Source organism: Ipomoea nil, unplaced genomic scaffold, assembly GCF_001879475.1.
Source record: "Ipomoea nil cultivar Tokyo-kokei standard unplaced genomic scaffold, Asagao_1.1 scaffold2054, whole genome shotgun sequence".
In the NCBI taxonomy this organism is placed as follows: domain Eukaryota; kingdom Viridiplantae; phylum Streptophyta; class Magnoliopsida; order Solanales; family Convolvulaceae; genus Ipomoea; species Ipomoea nil.
Genome location: NW_017618482.1, coordinates 39,365 through 52,196, shown reverse-complemented (window position 1 = coordinate 52,196; position 12,832 = coordinate 39,365). Strand labels below are relative to the sequence as shown.

Here is a 12,832-nt window from a genome sequence, read left to right as displayed (position 1 = left end):
CTGGAATTTCCAAATCAAGAGAATTTTATCTACTGATATCTTGAAAAATCTGTCCACTAAAATCACTCAATCCTATATCTAGAGTTTTTTTCTATAGACTATAAAATACATGTTTTGGTAATCTTAACTTGGTCAGGAAGCCTTTCTTGCTAGGTGATTATCGTCTGTTTAATATTGTAGATCTAGGGTTTTTTCTTTTATTTGTTGACCTACAACATTTCTAACTCTACTTTTTTTTTTTCTAACAGTTCCAGATTGAACAGCTATGAGCATACGTTTGAAGAAAGATAAATTTACTTCTTTTTATTTTCTGTAAGTGCATGCAAAGACTAATTTTTTGTGTTGAATGATACAAATTGTTCTTTTCCTTTGAATAAATAATTTGGCTTTGCAGTATACGTGCTCTCATAGAAAGTGTTGATTCTTCTTTTGATAAGCATAAATTCATGATAGAGCAAAAAAAAAATAAAATAAAATAAAAAAAAAAACAGCATTCATACATTTTTCTCAAAATTTGAGGATGTGAAAACTAGACCATTACTAAAGCTGAAGTGGAGCATGCTGTGAAGGTATGATTATCAATTTTACATAAAATTGGACATAGATTATATCTGTTTTTTCTGTGTTTCTAGTTTGTAATGTCTACCCATTTTTCTTTTTAGTCCCTCAATATTCTTAGGTTGTTCAAGCAGTTTTGAAGAAATTAGATGAAGGGCACAATATTGGGGATGCAATAGACATCTTTGAAACTAAGGTACTCAACAATATTTCCATACGGAAGGTTTATGCTTAAAATACATGAACCTACTTGCAGTTTGAGTTCAGATAGAAGTTTTGATGGTATCTAATGAGAAACATAATAATTACAAACACATTAGTTAGTGAACATTACACTTTTAGATACACATTACAGACTGTTTAATTCAATATGAATATTTCTTTTTAAAAAATGTTTCTTACTGTCTATCTTAACAATTGGCTAACATGAAATCAAATTTTGAAGTAGGTATTTTTGAATTTATAAAATCACAAAATAAAGACAGTAAACCAAAGAAATGTAATTTAACATGGATGAGGTGCTATGCTAAACTGATAGAAAATAATGAATAATCACCTATTGATCTTTATCTTTGCTTCAAATGTAAATGTAGTCTTTCCCGTCTCTTCAAATGTAAATATGGGTTTCATTACATAACATCTATATTGTGAGTATTCCAGCCTGCATCCTGTAACAAATCTTCAGAAGTAGCAAAGGAAGTAAAGGCTGCTGAAACAATAAAACTTACTTAAGTTCTCTCCAGCTCCAAGAATATATTCATATTTCCCAAATTACAGGGGTATAAAGCTCTATAAGAGATCTAAGATGATTTGGAAAGGAATGGTTAATCTTTTCCCTATTCCAGGCTTCCAACAATGATTATTCTGGCAATTCCAGCCTGATCAAAACATAAATGTAGTATTGGCTGTGGATGATGACTTATTTATAGTGTTGAAGTAGGTTTATGTATTGATTCTGAATTTTGAATTTATCTCTCAACAATTAATGTTAGTCTTGGAGATTGTAATAGTCATTTGTAATTTAAAAAAGATTTCTACAACTCCCAAAATTCTACTCCCTCATTTATACTCCCTGAGGTGGCAAATCAGGATTGGTTATTTTCATCATAGGGGTCCACAGAAAAATGTCCTACATCAAGAGCATGTGAGAGGGAGTACAAGTTGGGAGTTTAAAATGGGAGTACACGTATTTTCCTTTAAAAATGTGGGTATTGAAATTTGTAATAAATGCATTCATATTTTGTTAATGTCTTTTGCAGTAATATCTAACAAATCTCTATCTCTATCTATAAAAAAGAATGTGTCCATTGGGCGGGAAAATGCTAAGTTGTGATTGGCCAAGATTCTATGGCTTTATTATATAGAAGGATATAAGGATTATTTTGAGAGTTTGTCAATGACAATTTCTACAATTGTTGTCAATAGGGGATAATGATAAATAATTTGAAATATATGGTTACAAATTTACAATAGATATTGTTATAATGATATAATAAAAATTAACATAGAAATTTCTTTATAAGTTTTCATGCATTGATAAAATTTTGAAAATTCTGAGAATGATGTATAAACTTGTTCAATTAGAGCTAGTAGAGTGTCATCATTATCAATTGTTTGGACAATGGTCATAACGCTTAATGCAAAAGCATAATTAAAATATTGAGTCTTGTTCTAAATAATCAAAAGAAGATTAATTAAACAAAAAAAAAAGGAAAAAAAATATAACATAGATTTGTTTTTAAAAAATGCAAGAAAATAATTTTATAGATTTCTTATTTGTAATCTTTGATGCTCAATTTTGAATACTATGTAAATAGTTTGGCTAATTAATTGAGCAAAGTTCATAGTAAATTTTATATTGATATTTTTTTAATACACTCTAACATATTCATAGTATACGTTCAACAATTATGCCAACTTTGATTAGAATGAGATTATTCGAACCTAAGACATTTCTTATGAAAATCAATGAGTAAGTTAAAAATAATAAATAGTTAACGGTAAATTCCGTTACTAAAGTTTACACTAACAGAGTGCATGATATTTAGAAAAAGTAAATGATATAATAGAGAGTAAAGTATGCAAATAAAAAATACTAAAATCAAAATAATCAAAATCATTCAATTTATCAAATAATAAGACAAACATTTTCTAATTCTCATTATAGGCCTAATTGTATTGTCACTTATCAGTATAGTGTTTATATATATATATATAGAAGAGCGCTCATATGTGGTCATGTCATTAGGTGTGGTCGTGTGGTCGTATCTGTGTCGTTGAATCAGTTTAATCTAACAGCAGTGGTAAGTTTGAAGATTTTCGCGCATTTTGGTAAGTGGGGGTGTTATGGTAATTACAATGGTCATTTATAGCGGGCGGGTTCCAGAATACACCAACAGTGTTGACAACATACACCAATAGTGTAATAAAACACACCACAGTGAAACACACCAATGGTGTATTTCCGTGTTATGGTAATTACAGTGGCCATTTATAGCTGTCGGGTTCCAGAATACACCAACAGTGTTGACAACATGCACTAATAGTGTAATAAAATACATAACAATATGATTTTCCCTATTCCGGTGTTTTATGACGAGTTTACCCTTATTGTTCGCTGGGTAGGAGAATGTGCGCAAAAATACTGAAAAAATCTTGATTAATATGATTCATTGGATCTATCTGATATAATGGCCTATAATTGACCATATGACCACACCTAATAACATGGCCACATGTGATCACTCCTCTATAGAGGATCAAATGAGGTCATGTTTCTACATGAGGTTTGTGGTTGAATTCTCACCTTTGATTTTAGTTTGGTCTATGGCTCTTGTTTTTTGGGTTATTTTTGGGAGGATTTTTTCCATTATTGACGTGTCTTTAGTTTAGGGGTTTTATTGTCTTTGCATTTTTTTCCTTTTTTCTTTTCATTTTTTTTGGCTGATTTGCATATTTTTAGTTGACTTAAATATGATAATTAAGGATAGATTTGATTCACATGGTGATTAAGCGTGAAACCTTTTATATTCTTTACCTTTTTTTTGTTATTGATTTTACTATTGTTTCTTTTTATTTTGTAACTAGTTTAGTTGTTTAGTATAGCCAACGCGTTTACATTAGGTGAAGTAAGACTAAATCCATTTCTCCCAAAGAAAAAAAAAAAAACAGACTAAATCCATAACACACCGTCATCTATTGATTGATCTTACGGTCCTAAAATTTTCACATTTGTCAATTAATAAAAGAGAAATCTCCTTGACTGTGTACTTTCTTCTCTCTTTGCATTCTTTCCAAAAGGATTTCTTCCTCTTTTTTTTTTTTTTTTTTGTAAAAAAATTTCTTTTGTTATTTTCATTTTAGTCTTTTGGAATATCTATTACTTTAGTATTGCATTCATCAATTTCTTTTGTTAATCTTATTTATTGTCCTTCTTTTATTTTCGTTTTTAATTATGTATACTGTGTTTGGTATTTTTCTTTTAACATTCTGTTTCGTGTTGTGTTGTATGTGTGTTTATTTTTTATTTTTTCGTATTTATTTGTTATTTGTGGCTGGGGTGTTTTTTTGTAGTGTGCATGTATGGATGTTTTAATTATGCACACAGTCTATTGTACCTTTTTTTGTATGTTGTGCATGTTTTTTTTTAAATGTCCCCTCTTTTTTATTTACCTATGTATTTGTTGTTGATGTGTGTGCAGTTCAGTCGGAATCTCTACAGGCTTGTCTAATTGACGTTTCTCTGGGTGGGACTAAGTACTGGGATCCTTCATGTGATGAGGTTGATAGACTTTTGAGTGTCAGCATTTTCCTTCTCTTGGTCATAGTATTGATTTTTATCGGGATTATGCGTCTGTTGTTGGATTTGACGTACGTCGTAGTTCAGTGCGTAAGAATAGGGAGGGTGTTGTCGTAAAAAATCTTTTGGTTTGTTCTCGTGAGGGGTTCAAGCAGTCTGGCTGGGGATGTACCGTTGGTTGGGACATCTGCGTTTGATGAAGCGCTTGTGGCTCAAAAGTGTCGGCGTGTGTCTAATAGGTTTGCTTTGTTATTAAAATAATGGTTTGGAATTCGTCTTTCTAGTAATCATTATCCTCATTATTTCTTTTCCGTTTATTTTACTTATTGCGCAATGTATAATTTCTACGACGCACAATTATTTCATGTGTTAGTTTAACAGATTTGCACAATGTGATACTTTATGGTTGCACATCCAATTCCACTCTGAATTTCAAATTAACCAAATTCTAGTCCACTTAACTGTTGTTACGTTTTTTTTTTATATTAAAGTTGCATTTTTATAATCACTTAAGTTGCACAATTTGGTCATTCAAATTCGTTTTCATTTGCACATTTGATTAGTTAGCTTTTGCACAACTTCTTTAGGGTGGATAACCATTTAGCAAATCTTTGATCATTAACAACTACACTTAAAATTGCATTACCAAAAACATCATCCTTGCACATACCGGTTCTGAGTGGTATTTCATATTCGCACATTTTCTTACACCATCGTTGCATGATTGCTAAATCATGCAGTACCCATTTATCGAGACGCTAACAAATTTTGAATGCTGGCAAATTGAATTTGTATTAAGCCTCAAACATTAGCCAGTAGCATATTTGTGTGCGTAGTTTTGTCACTTTCTTTCAATAACAGTAATGACACAACTTTTAAACTAAAATAAATTATTGCACATAAAATTGAATAAATAGAAACCACTACGTTGCACAAGTCTCTACTGGAAATTTTTTATCCATTGTCATGCTCTTTCTTGTCATCTAGGAACGTACCCAACGTATCAGGGGAGATTCGTGTGCAAATTAAGGAATGAGTGTGTGCCACTCGTAGATCATTTCATTAATCACTTGTGTGTATTCCAACATAAGATTGAATGCTAAAAAACCTAAAATAAATAATACCAGCATCCAAAATATACAAGTCCCAAAAAATATTTATAAACAACGGATAGTAGTGTATTTTAACATCTTTAAACATTGTATGTCATCATCAGCGGTTGTTGAGTTCATTTTGAAATTTCACTGCACGTTCGATGTTACAGGCTTTGTGTACATTACTGTCACTCATTAGTCATTAGGATCTCCCGCATGAAACTTACACAGAGGGCTTGAAGGCCGTCGGTATCTCCCTTTGGTAGGCCACACTCCCAAGACGTTGCAACCTGCCCACATAATTTATGTAAGTCATTCTGTTGGTGGATCCATTAACACGTTAGTCTCGTCTCGATTAATTTTTGGTAATCATAATGTGTTTTTCTATCCCAATATATGTAGTTTACTTACCAATTCTTGCTTCTTACTCATGTTGTTCTCTGCTTTTTGGATGCACAATAATCATACATGTAAGTGACAAATTCACTCAATATCCAACGCCACATGCTTGAACCATTTTTGAACACGCATAATTACTCCACCTCAAACAAATGCACAATTAAACATGTATACATATGCACACAAACACCAACAGTAGCAGAAGCTAGAGATGCACATAATATTCTTATGTATTACTACATACTTCCCAGGTACTAGTCCTCTACTATTAGAAATAACACTAGTTTTCTAATATATGTAAAAATTTCAGTCTGCATATAAATCACACCCACCCTACGCAAAGTTTGCACACACATGCTTATTCCAAATCTGTCAAATGCACCACCTACCGGCCGAAATCCTAGCCTCACCCATACCGATTACTGCCACTTTGTTTTGCCGCGACACCATTAAAACCCACGCCAAACCCTTTTTAGTTACTATCAACATCTTAATTGATGGGTTCCACACCTTAACGCCAACCATCACCCACTCTATGCAACCAAAAAAAAAAAAAAAAAAAAACAATGAGCTTTGAGCGTACCTCTGTTTCCCGCCGCTCTCGTCTGTGCTCAGCTTGTTCTATGCTTCTGGGTTCCGTCTGCTATATATTATTCCTCATAGCATGCACAAGGTGACAGTTCATTATCTTCCTCTGGTTGAAGCTTAGGCTGTCCTTATCCCTGCAAATACTCCCACTCTCAAAAATGGGTCCCACTTCCACATCATCCCATTTGCAAATCATCTACTATTCACACCACATCTCTGCAAATCTAATCTATTTTGAAAAGTGGACCCCAAATAATAAAATAAATAAAGAAAACAAACAAAAAGTACATATATAAAATAAAAAATTAAAAAAAAAGGTATAAAGCTGCTGCCGCTGCTGCTGTGGCAGCAGCTTTGTACGATGCAAATGGTTTGCCAATTTGCATTACTTGCAAATTGGCAATCCAAGTAAGCAATAAAAATAAAATATAAATAGCATATTATTCCATCTCATTTTACCACATCACTTTGCCAATGGGTTTTTTACAGGGATGTGGTTAGCCTTACCTAATATGACACAAGGAATGAAAGTAATTAATGAGATTAGAATTGATGGCCTTACCTTTTTTTTTTCCACCACGGTGCACAAATAATTACTCAAATGCCCCCTTACCTTTTACGATTCAAGACTTGCCTATTTTTCCACCCAATTAATCACAAATAATCTTTAATCTCTACTGTTGATCTCATATAATGTAAGGCTTGGATTTGTCCACAATCCTCATAGGAGGTAGTGTTCTCACTAGAACCTCTATATATATATATATATATATATATATATATATATTGAAAAGATTAGTATTCAGCCACGAATAATTGCATTTTGCTATTTTAAGAGTTATCAACCCAAATGGTTTGAGGATTTTGATTTATGATATTGAGAGTACCCAAATGAATTTCACATCAAACATTGTACATAAGGATGTTTATCCAAAATTTGTAAAACTTTAATATACTATTTAATTATAATTCTGTTGACACACTACTATAATGATTTTTCATTTTTATAATTTCTCCTTAATTCACTATATTATAATTGTTTTCATGCATCGCACTCTATTACAATGCAATATATGTTCATAACTACTTTCTCAACCGATGTTCATAACTACTTTCTCAACCGATTGAAGCACAAAGAGTCTTAGACTCAATCCCACAACCTCCCACTTGAGAGAGTAACTTGGTGCCTTTGAACCACAAGGTCCTTGGTGATATCAGTTTATTATTTAAATGAAAGGATATGATAATATAGAAACTCCTATTTTGTCATTGACTAGCTTACCTATTTGGACAGAAGTTTAGAATTTTGTTTGTGTGAGACCGTCTCACGTAAGATGTATAATACATTTTAGTTAAAATGCACTACATTTAATTTCTATGCACTCGTAATATTTTTAGTATAAATTTTTACTTTTAAATTAATCTATGCACTACATCAAGAATAAGTTTTGTTTGAGACTGTCTTAGTATGAGACATTATTTAATACGTTTTAGTTAAAAAATAATACTTTGATGGGTGCAAAAAAAAGTGTTACATTTTAATTAAAAAGTATTATATGTCGCACGTGAGACGATCGCACACAAGACTTACTCAATATGTATTATGGCTTGTGTGATAAGTAGTTGTTTCTTTCTAAAAATAATAATAATAATTTTTTTTTTTGTAGTGAATATATCATTTACATTTTGGTACATGAATTTTAGAATACAGTGATGTTTAAGCATTTGAAAATGCTTATTGGTGAAAACAAATCAAACTTTTATATTTTGTAAGAATTCTAGCCAAAAAAATTTAAAACTAGTAATTTAATACCAACATTTGAAATATTAGTTCACTTTCAGTCAATTTGTTAATATGATTAATTTATATATATATATATATATATATATATATATATATATATATATATATATATATATATATATATGTTTGTCCTAATGTCTTATCTTACATAATAGAGAATGATATATATTTTTTAGATTGTCCTAATGTCCTGATCAATTTATGGGTGTGTTTGGTTCACACAAGGGAGTCAGAATCCGAATGAAAATCAAATACTTGGTAATGATAATGAGTTTTGATGAATGTATTTTGCATGTTTGGCAGTATGATGAAATTTGAATGATTACTCAATATTGATGTTTAGTTATGTATATATAACTCTATAATGGGAATAATTTTATTTTATTTTTTTTGAGAAGAAAATATGTCATATATTAAGTAGCATCAAAGTTCAAAACATAAACAAGAGAAGGAAACGAGACTAAAGAATAGTCCAAACGGTCAGACTTAAACAAGGCATCCCGAGCTAGAAAGTGGGTGACCTTGTTCGCAGACCATTTAACAAGCAAAAAGCTGAGGTTGGAAAAATCCCTAGCTAGTTTCCTAATATCATTTATAATAATATCAAAAGGTGACATGAGATCCGAATGATGAACGTTGGCCACCTTTAAAGAGTCAATCTCCACCTGAATGAAATCTTCATTACATTCCTTCATCCATTTCAAAGCTTCACGAACTCCCATTGCCTCTGCTTCATCTGGTTTGAATACACCCGGGCAAGGAAAAATAATGACAATTGATCACTAATTCAAACTTAAAAATCATATTACCATAAGACTCTATAATGACATTCAAAGCATCAATATGAACAAAATAATCAAAATAAAAATCTAAAATCACTAATTCAAACTAAAAAATCATATTACCATAAGATAAAATGCTACCCGTTTTTAATTAAAGAATAAAGTTTCTAATTGAAGGAGTAATCAAAACCCATAGTTTGTTTTAAAATATTGTGAACCAAACATTAACTATGATTTTGATTCCTATTATTACTGTGTAAATCCATGAACAAACACACCCTATATACATATATATACATACATATATATATATATATATATATATATATATATATATATATATATATATATATATATATATATATATATATATATCTACTATAATAATAAGAGCCCAAGAGAGTTAGGCCTATAATTGGTAGAAAAAATGGCGGTCACAGATTTTAATCAAATGAATGGCTCAGATTGATTAAAAGATTGATCATATTTAAATTTTACACTAAATTTCCTAAAATCCCCACACACCGTTACTAATTCCGTTAAAATTTTAAGAATTGCCGTTAGTTCACTATTAACTTACTCATTGATTTCAATCAAAAAAAAAAAAAAAAAGGGTCTTAGGTTCGAACCTCATCCCAATCAAAGTTGGCATAATTAGTACTCTATTTTACTCTTATTAAATTATATAAATAATAATTTAGTAGTTACAACAAAAAATAATACATATGCATTTCTTTAATTTAGAATTATGTGTCCACATTGCCTTTATTCAAAAAAAAAAAAATTCATTATCAATAAATTAAATAAGATCTACTATACTAATAAGAGCCCAAGAGAGTTAGGCCTATAATTGGTAGAAAAAATGGCGGTCACAGATTTTAATCAAATGAATGGCTCAGATTGATTAAAAGATTGATCAGATTTAAATTTTACACTAAATTTCCTAAAATACCCACACACCGTTACTAATTCCGTTAAAATTTTAAGAATTGCCGTTAGTTCACCGTTAACTTACTCATTGATTTCAATAAAAAAAAAAAAAAGGTCTTAGGTTCGAACCTCATCCCAATCAAAGTTGGCATAATTAGTACTCTATTTTACTCTTATTAAATTATATAAATAATAATTTAGTAGTTACAACAAAAAATAATACATATGCATTTCTTTAATTTAGAATTACGTGTCCACAATGCCTTTATTCAAAAAAAAAAATATTCATTATCAATAAATTAAATAAGAGAAATAATTTTATTAGTTATATTGTCTTTATTTTTCTTCAATATAAAAATTCTTTATATTCAAATTTATTAATTGATTATATTCGCTACATTGTCCTTACAATGTCTTTATTCAGTGAAAAAAATTATTAATTATCAATAAATTAATTAAAAGAAATATTTTCATTAGTTAAATTGTCTTTATTTTTCTCAAATGTAAAAATTTTTACATTCAAATTCATCAATTGATTATATTCACTAAATTATCTATTATGTTTTTTATGCACTATTTTTCTAATTAAATATCAAATTTATAATACAAAATAATGCTATATATTTATTTACCAAGTATTTTATTAATACCATGAAAAAATTAAAAAATATATAATTAATAAAGCCAACCATATTAACTACTTTGAGAGATTTTGTGACAAAGAGAGTATTCAAATCACACAACAAATTGAAGTGAGAACTACCTCGCAATGTCCTTGTTTGACAATCAGCAGTTAGCGGATTTGACCAGCAAATTTATTTAATTATTAACATTGGGTAGAAAAAAATGACCGCCAAATTATTAAATCAAATGAATGGTTCATATTGTTCAGGTTATAATTTTTTTCTTTTAAGATTTTCTAATTTATCCTTAATTATATGATTATCCATTTAACTTTTCCGTTAATTCACCGTTAGTCTAATTCTAATATTAAAGTCTAATATAGAATTATAACTACACCATTAATCTAATTCTAATATTAAAGTATTAATAGAACTTAACCACAAATCCTAATGTCGGAATCTCCTCAAACAATATTAGTATATATTTAATATTTTATGCCCTAATTTTTATGTGTTCTCCCTTATGTCCCGTATTTGGTTTCAACTATACCTATACAATTATTTTATTGACAATTATAATCAATCTTGATTATATTATCTTGCATTTGTAAATTGAGAATTACCTATTTAACCCGCACGGGCTTAGCTCAATGGTTTAGTGGGTAGTATTTGGGAGAAGAGACCAACGTTTGAACCTCGGCGGCGGCAGTGCGAGAATTATGTCCAAAGTGGGCAGATTCCTTGTGCGTATCAGCATTTGGCCCTGTCTACTGAACCATTGAGTCACCGTGATTTACAACTTCCCACAATGCTCTGTCGGGCCGGAGTGTGGGGGGCCCTTGGGGTTGAGGACTCAACCTTTGGGAGAAGAATTACCTATTTAAATACGCAAATTCAACCTTCAATTATCTATGCATGAACAATTTCAATATAATCCTGCCTTAATATACTTTAAAGTACTTATTTAAAAAAAAAAAAAAAAAGCATTGGGCGTTATCCCAATCGCGCAATGCGCGTAAAAAACTATATATATATATATATATATATATATATATATATATATATATATATATATATATATATATATATATATATATATATATATATATATATATATATATATATATATATATATATATATATATATATATATATATGAGCCCAAGAGAGTTAGGCCTATAATGGGTAGAAAAAATGGCGGTCAAATTTTTTAATCAAATGAATGGTTTGGATTGACCAGATTTTAATTTTTCCTTATGATTTCCTAATTTATCCTTAATGAATATGATTATCCGTTAACTTTTCCGTTAAATATTTGCTTTACCGTTAATTTCTGTTAATTTACCGTTAACTTACTCATTGATTTCAATAAGAAAGGTCTTAGGTTCGAACTTCATCCCAATCAAAGTTGTCATAATTAGTACTCTATTTTACTCTTATTAAATTAAATATATAATAATTCAGTAGATACAAAAAAAAAATAATACATATGCATTTCTTTAATTTAGAATTATGTCTCTACAATATTTTTATTCAAAAAAATTTATTCATTATCAATAAATTAAATAAGAGAAATAATTTCATTAGTTATATTGTCTTTATTTTTTTTCAATATAAAAATTATTTATATTCAAATTCATCAATTGATTATATTCGTTATATTGTCACTACAATGTCTTTATTAAAAAAAAAAATTATTCATTATCAATAAATTAATTAAGAGAAATAATTTTATTAGTTATATTGTCTTTATTTTTTTTCAATGTAAAAATTCTTTACATTCAAATTCATCAATTGATTATATTCAATACATTGTCTATTATTTATTTGTGCACTATTTTTTTTTTTAAATTAAATATCAAAGTTATAATACAAAATAATGCTATATATTTATTTACCAAGTATTTTATTAATACCATGAAAAAATAAAAAATAAATATAATCAATAAAGCCAATCATATTAACTATTTGAGGAATTTATTGACAAAGAGAGTATTCAAATCACACAACAAATTGAAGTGAGAACTATCTCGTAATGTCCTTGTTTGAAAATCAGCAGTTAGCGGTTAGCGTTAGCGGATTTGACCAGCGAATTATATCAATGGTTGGTAAAAAGATATTTGAAAAATTAGCTGTTTAGATTAACATGTAAAATGACCTAAGGTTATAATAATAATAATAATAATAATAATTTTTTTTTTTTGTGAACAACAACAACAACAACAACAACAACAACAACAACAACAATAATAATA

General features: G+C 29.2%; 1 long non-coding RNA gene across 1 annotated transcript; it reads right to left on the bottom strand.

Moving 5' to 3' along the window:
- Nucleotides 1–5,382: 5,382 nt before the first annotated feature.
- Nucleotides 5,383–6,570, bottom strand: LOC109148376. Its single transcript, XR_002048782.1, has 2 exons — nt 6,434–6,570; nt 5,383–5,741 (listed from the first exon to the last, which is right to left on the bottom strand). It is a non-coding gene; the product is annotated as an uncharacterized LOC109148376 (long non-coding RNA).
- Between the last annotated feature and the right edge of the window lie 6,262 nt (nt 6,571–12,832).